The sequence below is a fragment of the Schistocerca americana genome, unplaced genomic scaffold (assembly GCF_021461395.2).
Source record: "Schistocerca americana isolate TAMUIC-IGC-003095 unplaced genomic scaffold, iqSchAmer2.1 HiC_scaffold_1641, whole genome shotgun sequence".
Lineage (NCBI taxonomy): Eukaryota > Metazoa > Arthropoda > Insecta > Orthoptera > Acrididae > Schistocerca > Schistocerca americana.
The window spans coordinates 52-24,267 of NW_025725730.1; the positions used below are offsets into that span (position 1 = coordinate 52).

The 24,216-nt window shown below is 54.2% G+C and overlaps 26 non-coding genes across 26 annotated transcripts; all 26 read right to left on the reverse strand.

Annotated features, from left to right (window-relative positions):
* Nucleotides 1–430: 430 nt before the first annotated feature.
* On the reverse strand, nt 431–549 carry LOC124570422. The gene has a single exon (XR_006971682.1). It is a non-coding gene; the product is annotated as a 5S ribosomal RNA (ribosomal RNA).
* Nucleotides 550–1,361: 812 nt separating this feature from the next.
* Nucleotides 1,362–1,480, reverse strand: LOC124570434. Its single transcript, XR_006971693.1, has one exon. It is a non-coding gene; the product is annotated as a 5S ribosomal RNA (ribosomal RNA).
* An 812-nt stretch (nt 1,481–2,292) lies between these two features.
* On the reverse strand, nt 2,293–2,411 carry LOC124570446. The gene has a single exon (XR_006971704.1). It is a non-coding gene; the product is annotated as a 5S ribosomal RNA (ribosomal RNA).
* Nucleotides 2,412–3,223: 812 nt separating this feature from the next.
* On the reverse strand, nt 3,224–3,342 carry LOC124570448. Its single transcript, XR_006971706.1, has one exon. It is a non-coding gene; the product is annotated as a 5S ribosomal RNA (ribosomal RNA).
* Nucleotides 3,343–4,154: 812 nt separating this feature from the next.
* Nucleotides 4,155–4,273, reverse strand: LOC124570438. Its single transcript, XR_006971697.1, has one exon. It is a non-coding gene; the product is annotated as a 5S ribosomal RNA (ribosomal RNA).
* An 832-nt stretch (nt 4,274–5,105) lies between these two features.
* Nucleotides 5,106–5,224, reverse strand: LOC124570449. Its single transcript, XR_006971707.1, has one exon. It is a non-coding gene; the product is annotated as a 5S ribosomal RNA (ribosomal RNA).
* Nucleotides 5,225–6,036: 812 nt separating this feature from the next.
* On the reverse strand, nt 6,037–6,155 carry LOC124570440. The gene has a single exon (XR_006971698.1). It is a non-coding gene; the product is annotated as a 5S ribosomal RNA (ribosomal RNA).
* Nucleotides 6,156–6,987: 832 nt separating this feature from the next.
* LOC124570423 lies at nt 6,988–7,106 on the reverse strand. The gene has a single exon (XR_006971683.1). It is a non-coding gene; the product is annotated as a 5S ribosomal RNA (ribosomal RNA).
* Nucleotides 7,107–7,938: 832 nt separating this feature from the next.
* LOC124570424 lies at nt 7,939–8,057 on the reverse strand. The gene has a single exon (XR_006971684.1). It is a non-coding gene; the product is annotated as a 5S ribosomal RNA (ribosomal RNA).
* An 812-nt stretch (nt 8,058–8,869) lies between these two features.
* On the reverse strand, nt 8,870–8,988 carry LOC124570425. Its single transcript, XR_006971685.1, has one exon. It is a non-coding gene; the product is annotated as a 5S ribosomal RNA (ribosomal RNA).
* An 812-nt stretch (nt 8,989–9,800) lies between these two features.
* Nucleotides 9,801–9,919, reverse strand: LOC124570441. The gene has a single exon (XR_006971699.1). It is a non-coding gene; the product is annotated as a 5S ribosomal RNA (ribosomal RNA).
* Nucleotides 9,920–10,731: 812 nt separating this feature from the next.
* Nucleotides 10,732–10,850, reverse strand: LOC124570426. The gene has a single exon (XR_006971686.1). It is a non-coding gene; the product is annotated as a 5S ribosomal RNA (ribosomal RNA).
* An 812-nt stretch (nt 10,851–11,662) lies between these two features.
* Nucleotides 11,663–11,781, reverse strand: LOC124570427. The gene has a single exon (XR_006971687.1). It is a non-coding gene; the product is annotated as a 5S ribosomal RNA (ribosomal RNA).
* Nucleotides 11,782–12,593: 812 nt separating this feature from the next.
* LOC124570429 lies at nt 12,594–12,712 on the reverse strand. The gene has a single exon (XR_006971688.1). It is a non-coding gene; the product is annotated as a 5S ribosomal RNA (ribosomal RNA).
* An 812-nt stretch (nt 12,713–13,524) lies between these two features.
* LOC124570443 lies at nt 13,525–13,643 on the reverse strand. The gene has a single exon (XR_006971701.1). It is a non-coding gene; the product is annotated as a 5S ribosomal RNA (ribosomal RNA).
* Nucleotides 13,644–14,455: 812 nt separating this feature from the next.
* Nucleotides 14,456–14,574, reverse strand: LOC124570430. The gene has a single exon (XR_006971689.1). It is a non-coding gene; the product is annotated as a 5S ribosomal RNA (ribosomal RNA).
* Nucleotides 14,575–15,386: 812 nt separating this feature from the next.
* LOC124570444 lies at nt 15,387–15,505 on the reverse strand. Its single transcript, XR_006971702.1, has one exon. It is a non-coding gene; the product is annotated as a 5S ribosomal RNA (ribosomal RNA).
* Nucleotides 15,506–16,317: 812 nt separating this feature from the next.
* Nucleotides 16,318–16,436, reverse strand: LOC124570431. The gene has a single exon (XR_006971690.1). It is a non-coding gene; the product is annotated as a 5S ribosomal RNA (ribosomal RNA).
* Nucleotides 16,437–17,248: 812 nt separating this feature from the next.
* LOC124570432 lies at nt 17,249–17,367 on the reverse strand. The gene has a single exon (XR_006971691.1). It is a non-coding gene; the product is annotated as a 5S ribosomal RNA (ribosomal RNA).
* Nucleotides 17,368–18,179: 812 nt separating this feature from the next.
* On the reverse strand, nt 18,180–18,298 carry LOC124570445. The gene has a single exon (XR_006971703.1). It is a non-coding gene; the product is annotated as a 5S ribosomal RNA (ribosomal RNA).
* Nucleotides 18,299–19,110: 812 nt separating this feature from the next.
* LOC124570442 lies at nt 19,111–19,229 on the reverse strand. The gene has a single exon (XR_006971700.1). It is a non-coding gene; the product is annotated as a 5S ribosomal RNA (ribosomal RNA).
* Nucleotides 19,230–20,041: 812 nt separating this feature from the next.
* Nucleotides 20,042–20,160, reverse strand: LOC124570433. Its single transcript, XR_006971692.1, has one exon. It is a non-coding gene; the product is annotated as a 5S ribosomal RNA (ribosomal RNA).
* Nucleotides 20,161–20,972: 812 nt separating this feature from the next.
* LOC124570435 lies at nt 20,973–21,091 on the reverse strand. The gene has a single exon (XR_006971694.1). It is a non-coding gene; the product is annotated as a 5S ribosomal RNA (ribosomal RNA).
* Nucleotides 21,092–21,903: 812 nt separating this feature from the next.
* Nucleotides 21,904–22,022, reverse strand: LOC124570436. The gene has a single exon (XR_006971695.1). It is a non-coding gene; the product is annotated as a 5S ribosomal RNA (ribosomal RNA).
* Nucleotides 22,023–22,834: 812 nt separating this feature from the next.
* Nucleotides 22,835–22,953, reverse strand: LOC124570447. The gene has a single exon (XR_006971705.1). It is a non-coding gene; the product is annotated as a 5S ribosomal RNA (ribosomal RNA).
* Nucleotides 22,954–23,765: 812 nt separating this feature from the next.
* On the reverse strand, nt 23,766–23,884 carry LOC124570437. Its single transcript, XR_006971696.1, has one exon. It is a non-coding gene; the product is annotated as a 5S ribosomal RNA (ribosomal RNA).
* Nucleotides 23,885–24,216: the final 332 nt, after the last annotated feature.

Here is a 24,216-nt window from a genome sequence, read left to right on the forward strand (position 1 = left end):
GCAGTGCATTCGCGCCATTCCTATCCCTGTCCCCGTCCCGACTTGTCCCGACTTTGCTCGACTGCCGCTCGCTGCCGCTCGGGTCGTGGTCCATATGACAGCGCAAGCACGACAAACGTCTGCGGGACGAGACGAGACGACTAAGGAATAAATTCGTGATTACAAATCAAATTTGGAACTTTACACAAAAATAGGCGGTGACGTATTTCAGAAATCAACTGCCGATTCGTACTGTTTCGTCGTTTTCAAAGTCTTCTTGGCAAACTTGGTTAGCACATTCTCCCTCAAACTGAGTTAATTACTGCATTTTCGTACCATTACAGTAGTTTAAAAGGCTTAAGGAAGCATCTTTGTCACAACAGAAAGGTAGTTTGAAAATTGGGCTGGCAGGGGTAGCGACATAATAACAAAACAAAAAGAAAAGGAAGGGAGCCAACAGCACCCGGGTTTCCCAGGCGGTCACCCATCCAAGTACTAACCGGGCCCAATGATGCTTAACTTCGGTGATCGGACGAGAACCGGTGTATTCATCATGGTATGGCCGTTGGCACTCGTGCAAGGTAGGAGCACGGCAGAATTCGCGTTCGGCTTCTCTCCCAACACACAAAATGTTAGTTTTCCGCCGCATTTGACGAAAGCACTTCCTTCTGCAACAGCCAGTTCCTCGCGGACGGCGCGGGGGGCGCGCCCGGCGTCCCAGCAGACCGACGACCGAATTAGCGGGCGCACCGCCGCGTGTGTGAGACGCACTGTTGCTCGTTGCACCTCCTGTCATTCGCTGGGCGCGTGCAGCCTTTCTGCGGGGGATGCATCTTGTCCCTGGTGTCCAGCGGAGGGCCTGTGCGGGGTGTGGCAGTGTCGTGCTGGAGGGCGCCACTGGTAGCGATGTGGGCTTCCTCGCCTCGCCTCACACCAGGTGTCTGCGTAGTTTGCAGTGCATTCGCGCCATTCCTATCCCTGTCCCCGTCCCGACTTGTCCCGACTTTGCTCGACTGCCGCTCGCTGCCGCTCGGGTCGTGGTCCATATGACAGCGCAAGCACGACAAACGTCTGCGGGACGAGACGAGACGACTAAGGAATAAATTCGTGATTACAAATCAAATTTGGAACTTTACACAAAAATAGGCGGTGACGTATTTCAGAAATCAACTGCCGATTCGTACTGTTTCGTCGTTTTCAAAGTCTTCTTGGCAAACTTGGTTAGCACATTCTCCCTCAAACTGAGTTAATTACTGCATTTTCGTACCATTACAGTAGTTTAAAAGGCTTAAGGAAGCATCTTTGTCACAACAGAAAGGTAGTTTGAAAATTGGGCTGGCAGGGGTAGCGACATAATAACAAACCAAAAAGAAAAGGAAGGGAGCCAACAGCACCCGGGTTTCCCAGGCGGTCACCCATCCAAGTACTAACCGGGCCCAATGATGCTTAACTTCGGTGATCGGACGAGAACCGGTGTATTCATCATGGTATGGCCGTTGGCACTCGTGCAAGGTAGGAGCACGGCAGAATTCGCGTTCGGCTTCTCTCCCAACACACAAAATGTTAGTTTTCCGCCGCATTTGACGAAAGCACTTCCTTCTGCAACAGCCAGTTCCTCGCGGACGGCGCGGGGGGCGCGCCCGGCGTCCCAGCAGACCGACGACCGAATTAGCGGGCGCACCGCCGCGTGTGTGAGACGCACTGTTGCTCGTTGCACCTCCTGTCATTCGCTGGGCGCGTGCAGCCTTTCTGCGGGGGATGCATCTTGTCCCTGGTGTCCAGCGGAGGGCCTGTGCGGGGTGTGGCAGTGTCGTGCTGGAGGGCGCCACTGGTAGCGATGTGGGCTTCCTCGCCTCGCCTCACACCAGGTGTCTGCGTAGTTTGCAGTGCATTCGCGCCATTCCTATCCCTGTCCCCGTCCCGACTTGTCCCGACTTTGCTCGACTGCCGCTCGCTGCCGCTCGGGTCGTGGTCCATATGACAGCGCAAGCACGACAAACGTCTGCGGGACGAGACGAGACGACTAAGGAATAAATTCGTGATTACAAATCAAATTTGGAACTTTACACAAAAATAGGCGGTGACGTATTTCAGAAATCAACTGCCGATTCGTACTGTTTCGTCGTTTTCAAAGTCTTCTTGGCAAACTTGGTTAGCACATTCTCCCTCAAACTGAGTTAATTACTGCATTTTCGTACCATTACAGTAGTTTAAAAGGCTTAAGGAAGCATCTTTGTCACAACAGAAAGGTAGTTTGAAAATTGGGCTGGCAGGGGTAGCGACATAATAACAAACCAAAAAGAAAAGGAAGGGAGCCAACAGCACCCGGGTTTCCCAGGCGGTCACCCATCCAAGTACTAACCGGGCCCAATGATGCTTAACTTCGGTGATCGGACGAGAACCGGTGTATTCATCATGGTATGGCCGTTGGCACTCGTGCAAGGTAGGAGCACGGCAGAATTCGCGTTCGGCTTCTCTCCCAACACACAAAATGTTAGTTTTCCGCCGCATTTGACGAAAGCACTTCCTTCTGCAACAGCCAGTTCCTCGCGGACGGCGCGGGGGGCGCGCCCGGCGTCCCAGCAGACCGACGACCGAATTAGCGGGCGCACCGCCGCGTGTGTGAGACGCACTGTTGCTCGTTGCACCTCCTGTCATTCGCTGGGCGCGTGCAGCCTTTCTGCGGGGGATGCATCTTGTCCCTGGTGTCCAGCGGAGGGCCTGTGCGGGGTGTGGCAGTGTCGTGCTGGAGGGCGCCACTGGTAGCGATGTGGGCTTCCTCGCCTCGCCTCACACCAGGTGTCTGCGTAGTTTGCAGTGCATTCGCGCCATTCCTATCCCTGTCCCCGTCCCGACTTGTCCCGACTTTGCTCGACTGCCGCTCGCTGCCGCTCGGGTCGTGGTCCATATGACAGCGCAAGCACGACAAACGTCTGCGGGACGAGACGAGACGACTAAGGAATAAATTCGTGATTACAAATCAAATTTGGAACTTTACACAAAAATAGGCGGTGACGTATTTCAGAAATCAACTGCCGATTCGTACTGTTTCGTCGTTTTCAAAGTCTTCTTGGCAAACTTGGTTAGCACATTCTCCCTCAAACTGAGTTAATTACTGCATTTTCGTACCATTACAGTAGTTTAAAAGGCTTAAGGAAGCATCTTTGTCACAACAGAAAGGTAGTTTGAAAATTGGGCTGGCAGGGGTAGCGACATAATAACAAAACAAAAAGAAAAGGAAGGGAGCCAACAGCACCCGGGTTTCCCAGGCGGTCACCCATCCAAGTACTAACCGGGCCCAATGATGCTTAACTTCGGTGATCGGACGAGAACCGGTGTATTCATCATGGTATGGCCGTTGGCACTCGTGCAAGGTAGGAGCACGGCAGAATTCGCGTTCGGCTTCTCTCCCAACACACAAAATGTTAGTTTTCCGCCGCATTTGACGAAAGCACTTCCTTCTGCAACAGCCAGTTCCTCGCGGACGGCGCGGGGGGCGCGCCCGGCGTCCCAGCAGACCGACGACCGAATTAGCGGGCGCACCGCCGCGTGTGTGAGACGCACTGTTGCTCGTTGCACCTCCTGTCATTCGCTGGGCGCGTGCAGCCTTTCTGCGGGGGATGCATCTTGTCCCTGGTGTCCAGCGGAGGGCCTGTGCGGGGTGTGGCAGTGTCGTGCTGGAGGGCGCCACTGGTAGCGATGTGGGCTTCCTCGCCTCGCCTCACACCAGGTGTCTGCGTAGTTTGCAGTGCATTCGCGCCATTCCTATCCCTGTCCCCGTCCCGACTTGTCCCGACTTTGCTCGACTGCCGCTCGCTGCCGCTCGGGTCGTGGTCCATATGACAGCGCAAGCACGACAAACGTCTGCGGGACGAGACGAGACGACTAAGGAATAAATTCGTGATTACAAATCAAATTTGGAACTTTACACAAAAATAGGCGGTGACGTATTTCAGAAATCAACTGCCGATTCGTACTGTTTCGTCGTTTTCAAAGTCTTCTTGGCAAACTTGGTTAGCACATTCTCCCTCAAACTGAGTTAATTACTGCATTTTCGTACCATTACAGTAGTTTAAAAGGCTTAAGGAAGCATCTTTGTCACAACAGAAAGGTAGTTTGAAAATTGGGCTGGCAGGGGTAGCGACATAATAACAAAACAAAAAGAAAAGGAAGGGAGCCAACAGCACCCGGGTTTCCCAGGCGGTCACCCATCCAAGTACTTACCGGGCCCAATAATGCTTAACTTCGGTGATCGGACGAGAACCGGTGTATTCACAATGGTATGGCCGTTGGCACTCGTGCAAGGTAGGAGCACGGCAGAATTCGCGTTCGGCTTCTCTCCCAACACACAAAATGTTAGTTTTCCGCCGCATTTGACGAAAGCACTTCCTTCTGCAACAGCCAGTTCCTCGCGGACGGCGCGGGGGGCGCGCCCGGCGTCCCAGCAGACCGACGGCCGAATTAGCGGGCGCACCGCCGCGTGTGTGAGACGCACTGTTGCTCGTTGCACCTCCTGTCATTCGCTGGGCGCGTGCAGCCTTTCTGCGGGGGACGCATCTTGTCCCTGGTGTCCAGCGGAGGGCCTGTGCGGGGTGTGGCAGTGTCGTGCTGGAGGGCGCCACTGGTAGCGATGTGGGCTTCCTCGCCTCGCCTCGCCTCGCCTCGCCTCGCCTCACACCAGGTGTCTGCGTAGTTTGCAGTGCATTCGCGCCATTCCTATCCCTGTCCCCGTCCCGACTTGTCCCGACTTTGCTCGACTGCCGCTCGCTGCCGCTCGGGTCGTGGTCCATATGACAGCGCAAGCACGACAAACGTCTGCGGGACGAGACGAGACGACTAAGGAATAAATTCGTGATTACAAATCAAATTTGGAACTTTACACAAAAATAGGCGGTGACGTATTTCAGAAATCAACTGCCGATTCGTACTGTTTCGTCGTTTTCAAAGTCTTCTTGGCAAACTTGGTTAGCACATTCTCCCTCAAACTGAGTTAATTACTGCATTTTCGTACCATTACAGTAGTTTAAAAGGCTTAAGGAAGCATCTTTGTCACAACAGAAAGGTAGTTTGAAAATTGGGCTGGCAGGGGTAGCGACATAATAACAAAACAAAAAGAAAAGGAAGGGAGCCAACAGCACCCGGGTTTCCCAGGCGGTCACCCATCCAAGTACTAACCGGGCCCAATGATGCTTAACTTCGGTGATCGGACGAGAACCGGTGTATTCATCATGGTATGGCCGTTGGCACTCGTGCAAGGTAGGAGCACGGCAGAATTCGCGTTCGGCTTCTCTCCCAACACACAAAATGTTAGTTTTCCGCCGCATTTGACGAAAGCACTTCCTTCTGCAACAGCCAGTTCCTCGCGGACGGCGCGGGGGGCGCGCCCGGCGTCCCAGCAGACCGACGACCGAATTAGCGGGCGCACCGCCGCGTGTGTGAGACGCACTGTTGCTCGTTGCACCTCCTGTCATTCGCTGGGCGCGTGCAGCCTTTCTGCGGGGGATGCATCTTGTCCCTGGTGTCCAGCGGAGGGCCTGTGCGGGGTGTGGCAGTGTCGTGCTGGAGGGCGCCACTGGTAGCGATGTGGGCTTCCTCGCCTCGCCTCACACCAGGTGTCTGCGTAGTTTGCAGTGCATTCGCGCCATTCCTATCCCTGTCCCCGTCCCGACTTGTCCCGACTTTGCTCGACTGCCGCTCGCTGCCGCTCGGGTCGTGGTCCATATGACAGCGCAAGCACGACAAACGTCTGCGGGACGAGACGAGACGACTAAGGAATAAATTCGTGATTACAAATCAAATTTGGAACTTTACACAAAAATAGGCGGTGACGTATTTCAGAAATCAACTGCCGATTCGTACTGTTTCGTCGTTTTCAAAGTCTTCTTGGCAAACTTGGTTAGCACATTCTCCCTCAAACTGAGTTAATTACTGCATTTTCGTACCATTACAGTAGTTTAAAAGGCTTAAGGAAGCATCTTTGTCACAACAGAAAGGTAGTTTGAAAATTGGGCTGGCAGGGGTAGCGACATAATAACAAAACAAAAAGAAAAGGAAGGGAGCCAACAGCACCCGGGTTTCCCAGGCGGTCACCCATCCAAGTACTTACCGGGCCCAATAATGCTTAACTTCGGTGATCGGACGAGAACCGGTGTATTCACAATGGTATGGCCGTTGGCACTCGTGCAAGGTAGGAGCACGGCAGAATTCGCGTTCGGCTTCTCTCCCAACACACAAAATGTTAGTTTTCCGCCGCATTTGACGAAAGCACTTCCTTCTGCAACAGCCAGTTCCTCGCGGACGGCGCGGGGGGCGCGCCCGGCGTCCCAGCAGACCGACGGCCGAATTAGCGGGCGCACCGCCGCGTGTGTGAGACGCACTGTTGCTCGTTGCACCTCCTGTCATTCGCTGGGCGCGTGCAGCCTTTCTGCGGGGGACGCATCTTGTCCCTGGTGTCCAGCGGAGGGCCTGTGCGGGGTGTGGCAGTGTCGTGCTGGAGGGCGCCACTGGTAGCGATGTGGGCTTCCTCGCCTCGCCTCGCCTCGCCTCGCCTCGCCTCACACCAGGTGTCTGCGTAGTTTGCAGTGCATTCGCGCCATTCCTATCCCTGTCCCCGTCCCGACTTGTCCCGACTTTGCTCGACTGCCGCTCGCTGCCGCTCGGGTCGTGGTCCATATGACAGCGCAAGCACGACAAACGTCTGCGGGACGAGACGAGACGACTAAGGAATAAATTCGTGATTACAAATCAAATTTGGAACTTTACACAAAAATAGGCGGTGACGTATTTCAGAAATCAACTGCCGATTCGTACTGTTTCGTCGTTTTCAAAGTCTTCTTGGCAAACTTGGTTAGCACATTCTCCCTCAAACTGAGTTAATTACTGCATTTTCGTACCATTACAGTAGTTTAAAAGGCTTAAGGAAGCATCTTTGTCACAACAGAAAGGTAGTTTGAAAATTGGGCTGGCAGGGGTAGCGACATAATAACAAAACAAAAAGAAAAGGAAGGGAGCCAACAGCACCCGGGTTTCCCAGGCGGTCACCCATCCAAGTACTAACCGGGCCCAATGATGCTTAACTTCGGTGATCGGACGAGAACCGGTGTATTCATCATGGTATGGCCGTTGGCACTCGTGCAAGGTAGGAGCACGGCAGAATTCGCGTTCGGCTTCTCTCCCAACACACAAAATGTTAGTTTTCCGCCGCATTTGACGAAAGCACTTCCTTCTGCAACAGCCAGTTCCTCGCGGACGGCGCGGGGGGCGCGCCCGGCGTCCCAGCAGACCGACGACCGAATTAGCGGGCGCACCGCCGCGTGTGTGAGACGCACTGTTGCTCGTTGCACCTCCTGTCATTCGCTGGGCGCGTGCAGCCTTTCTGCGGGGGATGCATCTTGTCCCTGGTGTCCAGCGGAGGGCCTGTGCGGGGTGTGGCAGTGTCGTGCTGGAGGGCGCCACTGGTAGCGATGTGGGCTTCCTCGCCTCGCCTCGCCTCGCCTCGCCTCGCCTCACACCAGGTGTCTGCGTAGTTTGCAGTGCATTCGCGCCATTCCTATCCCTGTCCCCGTCCCGACTTGTCCCGACTTTGCTCGACTGCCGCTCGCTGCCGCTCGGGTCGTGGTCCATATGACAGCGCAAGCACGACAAACGTCTGCGGGACGAGACGAGACGACTAAGGAATAAATTCGTGATTACAAATCAAATTTGGAACTTTACACAAAAATAGGCGGTGACGTATTTCAGAAATCAACTGCCGATTCGTACTGTTTCGTCGTTTTCAAAGTCTTCTTGGCAAACTTGGTTAGCACATTCTCCCTCAAACTGAGTTAATTACTGCATTTTCGTACCATTACAGTAGTTTAAAAGGCTTAAGGAAGCATCTTTGTCACAACAGAAAGGTAGTTTGAAAATTGGGCTGGCAGGGGTAGCGACATAATAACAAAACAAAAAGAAAAGGAAGGGAGCCAACAGCACCCGGGTTTCCCAGGCGGTCACCCATCCAAGTACTAACCGGGCCCAATGATGCTTAACTTCGGTGATCGGACGAGAACCGGTGTATTCATCATGGTATGGCCGTTGGCACTCGTGCAAGGTAGGAGCACGACAGAATTCGCGTTCGGCTTCTCTCCCAACACACAAAATGTTAGTTTTCCGCCGCATTTGACGAAAGCACTTCCTTCTGCAACAGCCAGTTCCTCGCGGACGGCGCGGGGGGCGCGCCCGGCGTCCCAGCAGACCGACGACCGAATTAGCGGGCGCACCGCCGCGTGTGTGAGACGCACTGTTGCTCGTTGCACCTCCTGTCATTCGCTGGGAGCGTGCAGCCTTTCTGCGGGGGATGCATCTTGTCCCTGGTGTCCAGCGGAGGGCCTGTGCGGGGTGTGGCAGTGTCGTGCTGGAGGGCGCCACTGGTAGCGATGTGGGCTTCCTCGCCTCGCCTCACACCAGGTGTCTGCGTAGTTTGCAGTGCATTCGCGCCATTCCTATCCCTGTCCCCGTCCCGACTTGTCCCGACTTTGCTCGACTGCCGCTCGCTGCCGCTCGGGTCGTGGTCCATATGACAGCGCAAGCACGACAAACGTCTGCGGGACGAGACGAGACGACTAAGGAATAAATTCGTGATTACAAATCAAATTTGGAACTTTACACAAAAATAGGCGGTGACGTATTTCAGAAATCAACTGCCGATTCGTACTGTTTCGTCGTTTTCAAAGTCTTCTTGGCAAACTTGGTTAGCACATTCTCCCTCAAACTGAGTTAATTACTGCATTTTCGTACCATTACAGTAGTTTAAAAGGCTTAAGGAAGCATCTTTGTCACAACAGAAAGGTAGTTTGAAAATTGGGCTGGCAGGGGTAGCGACATAATAACAAAACAAAAAGAAAAGGAAGGGAGCCAACAGCACCCGGGTTTCCCAGGCGGTCACCCATCCAAGTACTAACCGGGCCCAATGATGCTTAACTTCGGTGATCGGACGAGAACCGGTGTATTCATCATGGTATGGCCGTTGGCACTCGTGCAAGGTAGGAGCACGACAGAATTCGCGTTCGGCTTCTCTCCCAACACACAAAATGTTAGTTTTCCGCCGCATTTGACGAAAGCACTTCCTTCTGCAACAGCCAGTTCCTCGCGGACGGCGCGGGGGGCGCGCCCGGCGTCCCAGCAGACCGACGACCGAATTAGCGGGCGCACCGCCGCGTGTGTGAGACGCACTGTTGCTCGTTGCACCTCCTGTCATTCGCTGGGCGCGTGCAGCCTTTCTGCGGGGGATGCATCTTGTCCCTGGTGTCCAGCGGAGGGCCTGTGCGGGGTGTGGCAGTGTCGTGCTGGAGGGCGCCACTGGTAGCGATGTGGGCTTCCTCGCCTCGCCTCACACCAGGTGTCTGCGTAGTTTGCAGTGCATTCGCGCCATTCCTATCCCTGTCCCCGTCCCGACTTGTCCCGACTTTGCTCGACTGCCGCTCGCTGCCGCTCGGGTCGTGGTCCATATGACAGCGCAAGCACGACAAACGTCTGCGGGACGAGACGAGACGACTAAGGAATAAATTCGTGATTACAAATCAAATTTGGAACTTTACACAAAAATAGGCGGTGACGTATTTCAGAAATCAACTGCCGATTCGTACTGTTTCGTCGTTTTCAAAGTCTTCTTGGCAAACTTGGTTAGCACATTCTCCCTCAAACTGAGTTAATTACTGCATTTTCGTACCATTACAGTAGTTTAAAAGGCTTAAGGAAGCATCTTTGTCACAACAGAAAGGTAGTTTGAAAATTGGGCTGGCAGGGGTAGCGACATAATAACAAAACAAAAAGAAAAGGAAGGGAGCCAACAGCACCCGGGTTTCCCAGGCGGTCACCCATCCAAGTACTTACCGGGCCCAATAATGCTTAACTTCGGTGATCGGACGAGAACCGGTGTATTCACAATGGTATGGCCGTTGGCACTCGTGCAAGGTAGGAGCACGGCAGAATTCGCGTTCGGCTTCTCTCCCAACACACAAAATGTTAGTTTTCCGCCGCATTTGACGAAAGCACTTCCTTCTGCAACAGCCAGTTCCTCGCGGACGGCGCGGGGGGCGCGCCCGGCGTCCCAGCAGACCGACGGCCGAATTAGCGGGCGCACCGCCGCGTGTGTGAGACGCACTGTTGCTCGTTGCACCTCCTGTCATTCGCTGGGCGCGTGCAGCCTTTCTGCGGGGGACGCATCTTGTCCCTGGTGTCCAGCGGAGGGCCTGTGCGGGGTGTGGCAGTGTCGTGCTGGAGGGCGCCACTGGTAGCGATGTGGGCTTCCTCGCCTCGCCTCACACCAGGTGTCTGCGTAGTTTGCAGTGCATTCGCGCCATTCCTATCCCTGTCCCCGTCCCGACTTGTCCCGACTTTGCTCGACTGCCGCTCGCTGCCGCTCGGGTCGTGGTCCATATGACAGCGCAAGCACGACAAACGTCTGCGGGACGAGACGAGACGACTAAGGAATAAATTCGTGATTACAAATCAAATTTGGAACTTTACACAAAAATAGGCGGTGACGTATTTCAGAAATCAACTGCCGATTCGTACTGTTTCGTCGTTTTCAAAGTCTTCTTGGCAAACTTGGTTAGCACATTCTCCCTCAAACTGAGTTAATTACTGCATTTTCGTACCATTACAGTAGTTTAAAAGGCTTAAGGAAGCATCTTTGTCACAACAGAAAGGTAGTTTGAAAATTGGGCTGGCAGGGGTAGCGACATAATAACAAAACAAAAAGAAAAGGAAGGGAGCCAACAGCACCCGGGTTTCCCAGGCGGTCACCCATCCAAGTACTAACCGGGCCCAATGATGCTTAACTTCGGTGATCGGACGAGAACCGGTGTATTCATCATGGTATGGCCGTTGGCACTCGTGCAAGGTAGGAGCACGGCAGAATTCGCGTTCGGCTTCTCTCCCAACACACAAAATGTTAGTTTTCCGCCGCATTTGACGAAAGCACTTCCTTCTGCAACAGCCAGTTCCTCGCGGACGGCGCGGGGGGCGCGCCCGGCGTCCCAGCAGACCGACGACCGAATTAGCGGGCGCACCGCCGCGTGTGTGAGACGCACTGTTGCTCGTTGCACCTCCTGTCATTCGCTGGGCGCGTGCAGCCTTTCTGCGGGGGATGCATCTTGTCCCTGGTGTCCAGCGGAGGGCCTGTGCGGGGTGTGGCAGTGTCGTGCTGGAGGGCGCCACTGGTAGCGATGTGGGCTTCCTCGCCTCGCCTCACACCAGGTGTCTGCGTAGTTTGCAGTGCATTCGCGCCATTCCTATCCCTGTCCCCGTCCCGACTTGTCCCGACTTTGCTCGACTGCCGCTCGCTGCCGCTCGGGTCGTGGTCCATATGACAGCGCAAGCACGACAAACGTCTGCGGGACGAGACGAGACGACTAAGGAATAAATTCGTGATTACAAATCAAATTTGGAACTTTACACAAAAATAGGCGGTGACGTATTTCAGAAATCAACTGCCGATTCGTACTGTTTCGTCGTTTTCAAAGTCTTCTTGGCAAACTTGGTTAGCACATTCTCCCTCAAACTGAGTTAATTACTGCATTTTCGTACCATTACAGTAGTTTAAAAGGCTTAAGGAAGCATCTTTGTCACAACAGAAAGGTAGTTTGAAAATTGGGCTGGCAGGGGTAGCGACATAATAACAAACCAAAAAGAAAAGGAAGGGAGCCAACAGCACCCGGGTTTCCCAGGCGGTCACCCATCCAAGTACTAACCGGGCCCAATGATGCTTAACTTCGGTGATCGGACGAGAACCGGTGTATTCATCATGGTATGGCCGTTGGCACTCGTGCAAGGTAGGAGCACGGCAGAATTCGCGTTCGGCTTCTCTCCCAACACACAAAATGTTAGTTTTCCGCCGCATTTGACGAAAGCACTTCCTTCTGCAACAGCCAGTTCCTCGCGGACGGCGCGGGGGGCGCGCCCGGCGTCCCAGCAGACCGACGACCGAATTAGCGGGCGCACCGCCGCGTGTGTGAGACGCACTGTTGCTCGTTGCACCTCCTGTCATTCGCTGGGCGCGTGCAGCCTTTCTGCGGGGGATGCATCTTGTCCCTGGTGTCCAGCGGAGGGCCTGTGCGGGGTGTGGCAGTGTCGTGCTGGAGGGCGCCACTGGTAGCGATGTGGGCTTCCTCGCCTCGCCTCACACCAGGTGTCTGCGTAGTTTGCAGTGCATTCGCGCCATTCCTATCCCTGTCCCCGTCCCGACTTGTCCCGACTTTGCTCGACTGCCGCTCGCTGCCGCTCGGGTCGTGGTCCATATGACAGCGCAAGCACGACAAACGTCTGCGGGACGAGACGAGACGACTAAGGAATAAATTCGTGATTACAAATCAAATTTGGAACTTTACACAAAAATAGGCGGTGACGTATTTCAGAAATCAACTGCCGATTCGTACTGTTTCGTCGTTTTCAAAGTCTTCTTGGCAAACTTGGTTAGCACATTCTCCCTCAAACTGAGTTAATTACTGCATTTTCGTACCATTACAGTAGTTTAAAAGGCTTAAGGAAGCATCTTTGTCACAACAGAAAGGTAGTTTGAAAATTGGGCTGGCAGGGGTAGCGACATAATAACAAAACAAAAAGAAAAGGAAGGGAGCCAACAGCACCCGGGTTTCCCAGGCGGTCACCCATCCAAGTACTAACCGGGCCCAATGATGCTTAACTTCGGTGATCGGACGAGAACCGGTGTATTCATCATGGTATGGCCGTTGGCACTCGTGCAAGGTAGGAGCACGGCAGAATTCGCGTTCGGCTTCTCTCCCAACACACAAAATGTTAGTTTTCCGCCGCATTTGACGAAAGCACTTCCTTCTGCAACAGCCAGTTCCTCGCGGACGGCGCGGGGGGCGCGCCCGGCGTCCCAGCAGACCGACGACCGAATTAGCGGGCGCACCGCCGCGTGTGTGAGACGCACTGTTGCTCGTTGCACCTCCTGTCATTCGCTGGGCGCGTGCAGCCTTTCTGCGGGGGATGCATCTTGTCCCTGGTGTCCAGCGGAGGGCCTGTGCGGGGTGTGGCAGTGTCGTGCTGGAGGGCGCCACTGGTAGCGATGTGGGCTTCCTCGCCTCGCCTCACACCAGGTGTCTGCGTAGTTTGCAGTGCATTCGCGCCATTCCTATCCCTGTCCCCGTCCCGACTTGTCCCGACTTTGCTCGACTGCCGCTCGCTGCCGCTCGGGTCGTGGTCCATATGACAGCGCAAGCACGACAAACGTCTGCGGGACGAGACGAGACGACTAAGGAATAAATTCGTGATTACAAATCAAATTTGGAACTTTACACAAAAATAGGCGGTGACGTATTTCAGAAATCAACTGCCGATTCGTACTGTTTCGTCGTTTTCAAAGTCTTCTTGGCAAACTTGGTTAGCACATTCTCCCTCAAACTGAGTTAATTACTGCATTTTCGTACCATTACAGTAGTTTAAAAGGCTTAAGGAAGCATCTTTGTCACAACAGAAAGGTAGTTTGAAAATTGGGCTGGCAGGGGTAGCGACATAATAACAAAACAAAAAGAAAAGGAAGGGAGCCAACAGCACCCGGGTTTCCCAGGCGGTCACCCATCCAAGTACTTACCGGGCCCAATAATGCTTAACTTTGGTGATCGGACGAGAACCGGTGTATTCACAATGGTATGGCCGTTGGCACTCGTGCAAGGTAGGAGCACGGCAGAATTCGCGTTCGGCTTCTCTCCCAACACACAAAATGTTAGTTTTCCGCCGCATTTGACGAAAGCACTTCCTTCTGCAACAGCCAGTTCCTCGCGGACGGCGCGGGGGGCGCGCCCGGCGTCCCAGCAGACCGACGGCCGAATTAGCGGGCGCACCGCCGCGTGTGTGAGACGCACTGTTGCTCGTTGCACCTCCTGTCATTCGCTGGGCGCGTGCAGCCTTTCTGCGGGGGACGCATCTTGTCCCTGGTGTCCAGCGGAGGGCCTGTGCGGGGTGTGGCAGTGTCGTGCTGGAGGGCGCCACTGGTAGCGATGTGGGCTTCCTCGCCTCGCCTCACACCAGGTGTCTGCGTAGTTTGCAGTGCATTCGCGCCATTCCTATCCCTGTCCCCGTCGCGACTTGTCCCGACTTTGCTCGACTGCCGCTCGCTGCCGCTCGGGTCGTGGTCCATATGACAGCGCAAGCACGACAAACGTCTGCGGGACGAGACGAGACGACTAAGGAATAAATTCGTGATTACAAATCAAATTTGGAACTTTACACAAAAATAGGCGGTGACGTATTTCAGAAATCAACTGCCGATTCGTACTGTTTCGTCGTTTTCAAAGTCTTCTTGGCAAACTTGGTTAGCACATTCTCCCTCAAACTGAGTTAATTACTGCATTTTCGTACCATTACAGTAGTTTAAAAGGCTTAAGGAAGCATCTTTGTCACAACAGAAAGGTAGTTTGAAAATTGGGCTGGCAGGGGTAGCGACATAATAACAAAACAAAAAGAAAAGGAAGGGAGCCAACAGCACCCGGGTTTCCCAGGCGGTCACCCATCCAAGTACTAACCGGGCCCAATGATGCTTAACTTCGGTGATCGGACGAGAACCGGTGTATTCATCATGGTATGGCCGTTGGCACTCGTGCAAGGTAGGAGCACGGCAGAATTCGCGTTCGGCTTCTCTCCCAACACACAAAATGTTAGTTTTCCGCCGCATTTGACGAAAGCACTTCCTTCTGCAACAGCCAGTTCCTCGCGGACGGCGCGGGGGGCGCGCCCGGCGTCCCAGCAGACCGACGACCGAATTAGCGGGCGCACCGCCGCGTGTGTGAGACGCACTGTTGCTCGTTGCACCTCCTGTCATTCGCTGGGCGCGTGCAGCCTTTCTGCGGGGGATGCATCTTGTCCCTGGTGTCCAGCGGAGGGCCTGTGCGGGGTGTGGCAGTGTCGTGCTGGAGGGCGCCACTGGTAGCGATGTGGGCTTCCTCGCCTCGCCTCACACCAGGTGTCTGCGTAGTTTGCAGTGCATTCGCGCCATTCCTATCCCTGTCCCCGTCCCGACTTGTCCCGACTTTGCTCGACTGCCGCTCGCTGCCGCTCGGGTCGTGGTCCATATGACAGCGCAAGCACGACAAACGTCTGCGGGACGAGACGAGACGACTAAGGAATAAATTCGTGATTACAAATCAAATTTGGAACTTTACACAAAAATAGGCGGTGACGTATTTCAGAAATCAACTGCCGATTCGTACTGTTTCGTCGTTTTCAAAGTCTTCTTGGCAAACTTGGTTAGCACATTCTCCCTCAAACTGAGTTAATTACTGCATTTTCGTACCATTACAGTAGTTTAAAAGGCTTAAGGAAGCATCTTTGTCACAACAGAAAGGTAGTTTGAAAATTGGGCTGGCAGGGGTAGCGACATAATAACAAAACAAAAAGAAAAGGAAGGGAGCCAACAGCACCCGGGTTTCCCAGGCGGTCACCCATCCAAGTACTTACCGGGCCCAATAATGCTTAACTTTGGTGATCGGACGAGAACCGGTGTATTCACAATGGTATGGCCGTTGGCACTCGTGCAAGGTAGGAGCACGGCAGAATTCGCGTTCGGCTTCTCTCCCAACACACAAAATGTTAGTTTTCCGCCGCATTTGACGAAAGCACTTCCTTCTGCAACAGCCAGTTCCTCGCGGACGGCGCGGGGGGCGCGCCCGGCGTCCCAGCAGACCGACGGCCGAATTAGCGGGCGCACCGCCGCGTGTGTGAGACGCACTGTTGCTCGTTGCACCTCCTGTCATTCGCTGGGCGCGTGCAGCCTTTCTGCGGGGGACGCATCTTGTCCCTGGTGTCCAGCGGAGGGCCTGTGCGGGGTGTGGCAGTGTCGTGCTGGAGGGCGCCACTGGTAGCGATGTGGGCTTCCTCGCCTCGCCTCACACCAGGTGTCTGCGTAGTTTGCAGTGCATTCGCGCCATTCCTATCCCTGTCCCCGTCGCGACTTGTCCCGACTTTGCTCGACTGCCGCTCGCTGCCGCTCGGGTCGTGGTCCATATGACAGCGCAAGCACGACAAACGTCTGCGGGACGAGACGAGACGACTAAGGAATAAATTCGTGATTACAAATCAAATTTGGAACTTTACACAAAAATAGGCGGTGACGTATTTCAGAAATCAACTGCCGATTCGTACTGTTTCGTCGTTTTCAAAGTCTTCTTGGCAAACTTGGTTAGCACATTCTCCCTCAAACTGAGTTAATTACTGCATTTTCGTACCATTACAGTAGTTTAAAAGGCTTAAGGAAGCATCTTTGTCACAACAGAAAGGTAGTTTGAAAATTGGGCTGGCAGGGGTAGCGACATAATAACAAAACAAAAAGAAAAGGAAGGGAGCCAACAGCACCCGGGTTTCCCAGGCGGTCACCCATCCAAGTACTAACCGGGCCCAATGATGCTTAACTTCGGTGATCGGACGAGAACCGGTGTATTCATCATGGTATGGCCGTTGGCACTCGTGCAAGGTAGGAGCACGGCAGAATTCGCGTTCGGCTTCTCTCCCAACACACAAAATGTTAGTTTTCCGCCGCATTTGACGAAAGCACTTCCTTCTGCAACAGCCAGTTCCTCGCGGACGGCGCGGGGGGCGCGCCCGGCGTCCCAGCAGACCGACGACCGAATTAGCGGGCGCACCGCCGCGTGTGTGAGACGCACTGTTGCTCGTTGCACCTCCTGTCATTCGCTGGGCGCGTGCAGCCTTTCTGCGGGGGATGCATCTTGTCCCTGGTGTCCAGCGGAGGGCCTGTGCGGGGTGTGGCAGTGTCGTGCTGGAGGGCGCCACTGGTAGCGATGTGGGCTTCCTCGCCTCGCCTCACACCAGGTGTCTGCGTAGTTTGCAGTGCATTCGCGCCATTCCTATCCCTGTCCCCGTCCCGACTTGTCCCGACTTTGCTCGACTGCCGCTCGCTGCCGCTCGGGTCGTGGTCCATATGACAGCGCAAGCACGACAAACGTCTGCGGGACGAGACGAGACGACTAAGGAATAAATTCGTGATTACAAATCAAATTTGGAACTTTACACAAAAATAGGCGGTGACGTATTTCAGAAATCAACTGCCGATTCGTACTGTTTCGTCGTTTTCAAAGTCTTCTTGGCAAACTTGGTTAGCACATTCTCCCTCAAACTGAGTTAATTACTGCATTTTCGTACCATTACAGTAGTTTAAAAGGCTTAAGGAAGCATCTTTGTCACAACAGAAAGGTAGTTTGAAAATTGGGCTGGCAGGGGTAGCGACATAATAACAAAACAAAAAGAAAAGGAAGGGAGCCAACAGCACCCGGGTTTCCCAGGCGGTCACCCATCCAAGTACTAACCGGGCCCAATGATGCTTAACTTCGGTGATCGGACGAGAACCGGTGTATTCATCATGGTATGGCCGTTGGCACTCGTGCAAGGTAGGAGCACGGCAGAATTCGCGTTCGGCTTCTCTCCCAACACACAAAATGTTAGTTTTCCGCCGCATTTGACGAAAGCACTTCCTTCTGCAACAGCCAGTTCCTCGCGGACGGCGCGGGGGGCGCGCCCGGCGTCCCAGCAGACCGACGACCGAATTAGCGGGCGCACCGCCGCGTGTGTGAGACGCACTGTTGCTCGTTGCACCTCCTGTCATTCGCTGGGCGCGTGCAGCCTTTCTGCGGGGGATGCATCTTGTCCCTGGTGTCCAGCGGAGGGCCTGTGCGGGGTGTGGCAGTGTCGTGCTGGAGGGCGCCACTGGTAGCGATGTGGGCTTCCTCGCCTCGCCTCACACCAGGTGTCTGCGTAGTTTGCAGTGCATTCGCGCCATTCCTATCCCTGTCCCCGTCCCGACTTGTCCCGACTTTGCTCGACTGCCGCTCGCTGCCGCTCGGGTCGTGGTCCATATGACAGCGCAAGCACGACAAACGTCTGCGGGACGAGACGAGACGACTAAGGAATAAATTCGTGATTACAAATCAAATTTGGAACTTTACACAAAAATAGGCGGTGACGTATTTCAGAAATCAACTGCCGATTCGTACTGTTTCGTCGTTTTCAAAGTCTTCTTGGCAAACTTGGTTAGCACATTCTCCCTCAAACTGAGTTAATTACTGCATTTTCGTACCATTACAGTAGTTTAAAAGGCTTAAGGAAGCATCTTTGTCACAACAGAAAGGTAGTTTGAAAATTGGGCTGGCAGGGGTAGCGACATAATAACAAAACAAAAAGAAAAGGAAGGGAGCCAACAGCACCCGGGTTTCCCAGGCGGTCACCCATCCAAGTACTTACCGGGCCCAATAATGCTTAACTTTGGTGATCGGACGAGAACCGGTGTATTCACAATGGTATGGCCGTTGGCACTCGTGCAAGGTAGGAGCACGGCAGAATTCGCGTTCGGCTTCTCTCCCAACACACAAAATGTTAGTTTTCCGCCGCATTTGACGAAAGCACTTCCTTCTGCAACAGCCAGTTCCTCGCGGACGGCGCGGGGGGCGCGCCCGGCGTCCCAGCAGACCGACGGCCGAATTAGCGGGCGCACCGCCGCGTGTGTGAGACGCACTGTTGCTCGTTGCACCTCCTGTCATTCGCTGGGCGCGTGCAGCCTTTCTGCGGGGGACGCATCTTGTCCCTGGTGTCCAGCGGAGGGCCTGTGCGGGGTGTGGCAGTGTCGTGCTGGAGGGCGCCACTGGTAGCGATGTGGGCTTCCTCGCCTCGCCTCACACCAGGTGTCTGCGTAGTTTGCAGTGCATTCGCGCCATTCCTATCCCTGTCCCCGTCGCGACTTGTCCCGACTTTGCTCGACTGCCGCTCGCTGCCGCTCGGGTCGTGGTCCATATGACAGCGCAAGCACGACAAACGTCTGCGGGACGAGACGAGACGACTAAGGAATAAATTCGTGATTACAAATCAAATTTGGAACTTTACACAAAAATAGGCGGTGACGTATTTCAGAAATCAACTGCCGATTCGTACTGTTTCGTCGTTTTCAAAGTCTTCTTGGCAAACTTGGTTAGCACATTCTCCCTCAAACTGAGTTAATTACTGCATTTTCGTACCATTACAGTAGTTTAAAAGGCTTAAGGAAGCATCTTTGTCACAACAGAAAGGTAGTTTGAAAATTGGGCTGGCAGGGGTAGCGACATAATAACAAAACAAAAAGAAAAGGAAGGGAGCCAACAGCACCCGGGTTTCCCAGGCGGTCACCCATCCAAGTACTTACCGGGCCCAATAATGCTTAACTTCGGTGATCGGACGAGAACCGGTGTATTCACAATGGTATGGCCGTTGGCACTCGTGCAAGGTAGGAGCACGGCAGAATTCGCGTTCGGCTTCTCTCCCAACACACAAAATGTTAGTTTTCCGCCGCATTTGACGAAAGCACTTCCTTCTGCAACAGCCAGTTCCTCGCGGACGGCGCGGGGGGCGCGCCCGGCGTCCCAGCAGACCGACGGCCGAATTAGCGGGCGCACCGCCGCGTGTGTGAGACGCACTGTTGCTCGTTGCACCTCCTGTCATTCGCTGGGCGCGTGCAGCCTTTCTGCGGGGGACGCATCTTGTCCCTGGTGTCCAGCGGAGGGCCTGTGCGGGGTGTGGCAGTGTCGTGCTGGAGGGCGCCACTGGTAGCGATGTGGGCTTCCTCGCCTCGCCTCACACCAGGTGTCTGCGTAGTTTGCAGTGCATTCGCGCCATTCCTATCCCTGTCCCCGTCGCGACTTGTCCCGACTTTGCTCGACTGCCGCTCGCTGCCGCTCGGGTCGTGGTCCATATGACAGCGCAAGCACGACAAACGTCTGCGGGACGAGACGAGACGACTAAGGAATAAATTCGTGATTACAAATCAAATTTGGAACTTTACACAAAAATAGGCGGTGACGTATTTCAGAAATCAACTGCCGATTCGTACTGTTTCGTCGTTTTCAAAGTCTTCTTGGCAAACTTGGTTAGCACATTCTCCCTCAAACTGAGTTAATTACTGCATTTTCGTACCATTACAGTAGTTTAAAAGGCTTAAGGAAGCATCTTTGTCACAACAGAAAGGTAGTTTGAAAATTGGGCTGGCAGGGGTAGCGACATAATAACAAAACAAAAAGAAAAGGAAGGGAGCCAACAGCACCCGGGTTTCCCAGGCGGTCACCCATCCAAGTACTAACCGGGCCCAATGATGCTTAACTTCGGTGATCGGACGAGAACCGGTGTATTCATCATGGTATGGCCGTTGGCACTCGTGCAAGGTAGGAGCACGGCAGAATTCGCGTTCGGCTTCTCTCCCAACACACAAAATGTTAGTTTTCCGCCGCATTTGACGAAAGCACTTCCTTCTGCAACAGCCAGTTCCTCGCGGACGGCGCGGGGGGCGCGCCCGGCGTCCCAGCAGACCGACGACCGAATTAGCGGGCGCACCGCCGCGTGTGTGAGACGCACTGTTGCTCGTTGCACCTCCTGTCATTCGCTGGGCGCGTGCAGCCTTTCTGCGGGGGATGCATCTTGTCCCTGGTGTCCAGCGGAGGGCCTGTGCGGGGTGTGGCAGTGTCGTGCTGGAGGGCGCCACTGGTAGCGATGTGGGCTTCCTCGCCTCGCCTCACACCAGGTGTCTGCGTAGTTTGCAGTGCATTCGCGCCATTCCTATCCCTGTCCCCGTCCCGACTTGTCCCGACTTTGCTCGACTGCCGCTCGCTGCCGCTCGGGTCGTGGTCCATATGACAGCGCAAGCACGACAAACGTCTGCGGGACGAGACGAGACGACTAAGGAATAAATTCGTGATTACAAATCAAATTTGGAACTTTACACAAAAATAGGCGGTGACGTATTTCAGAAATCAACTGCCGATTCGTACTGTTTCGTCGTTTTCAAAGTCTTCTTGGCAAACTTGGTTAGCACATTCTCCCTCAAACTGAGTTAATTACTGCATTTTCGTACCATTACAGTAGTTTAAAAGGCTTAAGGAAGCATCTTTGTCACAACAGAAAGGTAGTTTGAAAATTGGGCTGGCAGGGGTAGCGACATAATAACAAAACAAAAAGAAAAGGAAGGGAGCCAACAGCACCCGGGTTTCCCAGGCGGTCACCCATCCAAGTACTAACCGGGCCCAATGATGCTTAACTTCGGTGATCGGACGAGAACCGGTGTATTCATCATGGTATGGCCGTTGGCACTCGTGCAAGGTAGGAGCACGGCAGAATTCGCGTTCGGCTTCTCTCCCAACACACAAAATGTTAGTTTTCCGCCGCATTTGACGAAAGCACTTCCTTCTGCAACAGCCAGTTCCTCGCGGACGGCGCGGGGGGCGCGCCCGGCGTCCCAGCAGACCGACGACCGAATTAGCGGGCGCACCGCCGCGTGTGTGAGACGCACTGTTGCTCGTTGCACCTCCTGTCATTCGCTGGGCGCGTGCAGCCTTTCTGCGGGGGATGCATCTTGTCCCTGGTGTCCAGCGGAGGGCCTGTGCGGGGTGTGGCAGTGTCGTGCTGGAGGGCGCCACTGGTAGCGATGTGGGCTTCCTCGCCTCGCCTCACACCAGGTGTCTGCGTAGTTTGCAGTGCATTCGCGCCATTCCTATCCCTGTCCCCGTCCCGACTTGTCCCGACTTTGCTCGACTGCCGCTCGCTGCCGCTCGGGTCGTGGTCCATATGACAGCGCAAGCACGACAAACGTCTGCGGGACGAGACGAGACGACTAAGGAATAAATTCGTGATTACAAATCAAATTTGGAACTTTACACAAAAATAGGCGGTGACGTATTTCAGAAATCAACTGCCGATTCGTACTGTTTCGTCGTTTTCAAAGTCTTCTTGGCAAACTTGGTTAGCACATTCTCCCTCAAACTGAGTTAATTACTGCATTTTCGTACCATTACAGTAGTTTAAAAGGCTTAAGGAAGCATCTTTGTCACAACAGAAAGGTAGTTTGAAAATTGGGCTGGCAGGGGTAGCGACATAATAACAAAACAAAAAGAAAAGGAAGGGAGCCAACAGCACCCGGGTTTCCCAGGCGGTCACCCATCCAAGTACTAACCGGGCCCAATGATGCTTAACTTCGGTGATCGGACGAGAACCGGTGTATTCATCATGGTATGGCCGTTGGCACTCGTGCAAGGTAGGAGCACGGCAGAATTCGCGTTCGGCTTCTCTCCCAACACACAAAATGTTAGTTTTCCGCCGCATTTGACGAAAGCACTTCCTTCTGCAACAGCCAGTTCCTCGCGGACGGCGCGGGGGGCGCGCCCGGCGTCCCAGCAGACCGACGACCGAATTAGCGGGCGCACCGCCGCGTGTGTGAGACGCACTGTTGCTCGTTGCACCTCCTGTCATTCGCTGGGCGCGTGCAGCCTTTCTGCGGGGGATGCATCTTGTCCCTGGTGTCCAGCGGAGGGCCTGTGCGGGGTGTGGCAGTGTCGTGCTGGAGGGCGCCACTGGTAGCGATGTGGGCTTCCTCGCCTCGCCTCACACCAGGTGTCTGCGTAGTTTGCAGTGCATTCGCGCCATTCCTATCCCTGTCCCCGTCCCGACTTGTCCCGACTTTGCTCGACTGCCGCTCGCTGCCGCTCGGGTCGTGGTCCATATGACAGCGCAAGCACGACAAACGTCTGCGGGACGAGACGAGACGACTAAGGAATAAATTCGTGATTACAAATCAAATTTGGAACTTTACACAAAAATAGGCGGTGACGTATTTCAGAAATCAACTGCCGATTCGTACTGTTTCGTCGTTTTCAAAGTCTTCTTGGCAAACTTGGTTAGCACATTCTCCCTCAAACTGAGTTAATTACTGCATTTTCGTACCATTACAGTAGTTTAAAAGGCTTAAGGAAGCATCTTTGTCACAACAGAAAGGTAGTTTGAAAATTGGGCTGGCAGGGGTAGCGACATAATAACAAAACAAAAAGAAAAGGAAGGGAGCCAACAGCACCCGGGTTTCCCAGGCGGTCACCCATCCAAGTACTTACCGGGCCCAATAATGCTTAACTTTGGTGATCGGACGAGAACCGGTGTATTCACAATGGTATGGCCGTTGGCACTCGTGCAAGGTAGGAGCACGGCAGAATTCGCGTTCGGCTTCTCTCCCAACACACAAAATGTTAGTTTTCCGCCGCATTTGACGAAAGCACTTCCTTCTGCAACAGCCAGTTCCTCGCGGACGGCGCGGGGGGCGCGCCCGGCGTCCCAGCAGACCGACGGCCGAATTAGCGGGCGCACCGCCGCGTGTGTGAGACGCACTGTTGCTCGTTGCACCTCCTGTCATTCGCTGGGCGCGTGCAGCCTTTCTGCGGGGGACGCATCTTGTCCCTGGTGTCCAGCGGAGGGCCTGTGCGGGGTGTGGCAGTGTCGTGCTGGAGGGCGCCACTGGTAGCGATGTGGGCTTCCTCGCCTCGCCTCACACCAGGTGTCTGCGTAGTTTGCAGTGCATTCGCGCCATTCCTATCCCTGTCCCCGTCGCGACTTGTCCCGACTTTGCTCGACTGCCGCTCGCTGCCGCTCGGGTCGTGGTCCATATGACAGCGCAAGCACGACAAACGTCTGCGGGACGAGACGAGACGACTAAGGAATAAATTCGTGATTACAAATCAAATTTGGAACTTTACACAAAAATAGGCGGTGACGTATTTCAGAAATCAACTGCCGATTCGTACTGTTTCGTCGTTTTCAAAGTCTTCTTGGCAAACTTGGTTAGCACATTCTCCCTCAAACTGAGTTAATTACTGCATTTTCGTACCATTACAGTAGTTTAAAAGGCTTAAGGAAGCATCTTTGTCACAACAGAAAGGTAGTTTGAAAATTGGGCTGGCAGGGGTAGCGACATAATAACAAAACAAAAAGAAAAGGAAGGGAGCCAACAGCACCCGGGTTTCCCAGGCGGTCACCCATCCAAGTACTAACCGGGCCCAATGATGCTTAACTTCGGTGATCGGACGAGAACCGGTGTATTCATCATGGTATGGCCGTTGGCACTCGTGCAAGGTAGGAGCACGGCAGAATTCGCGTTCGGCTTCTCTCCCAACACACAAAATGTTAGTTTTCCGCCGCATTTGACGAAAGCACTTCCTTCTGCAACAGCCAGTTCCTCGCGGACGGCGCGGGGGGCGCGCCCGGCGTCCCAGCAGACCGACGACCGAATTAGCGGGCGCACCGCCGCGTGTGTGAGACGCACTGTTGCTCGTTGCACCTCCTGTCATTCGCTGGGCGCGTGCAGCCTTTCTGCGGGGGATGCATCTTGTCCCTGGTGTCCAGCGGAGGGCCTGTGCGGGGTGTGGCAGTGTCGTGCTGGAGGGCGCCACTGGT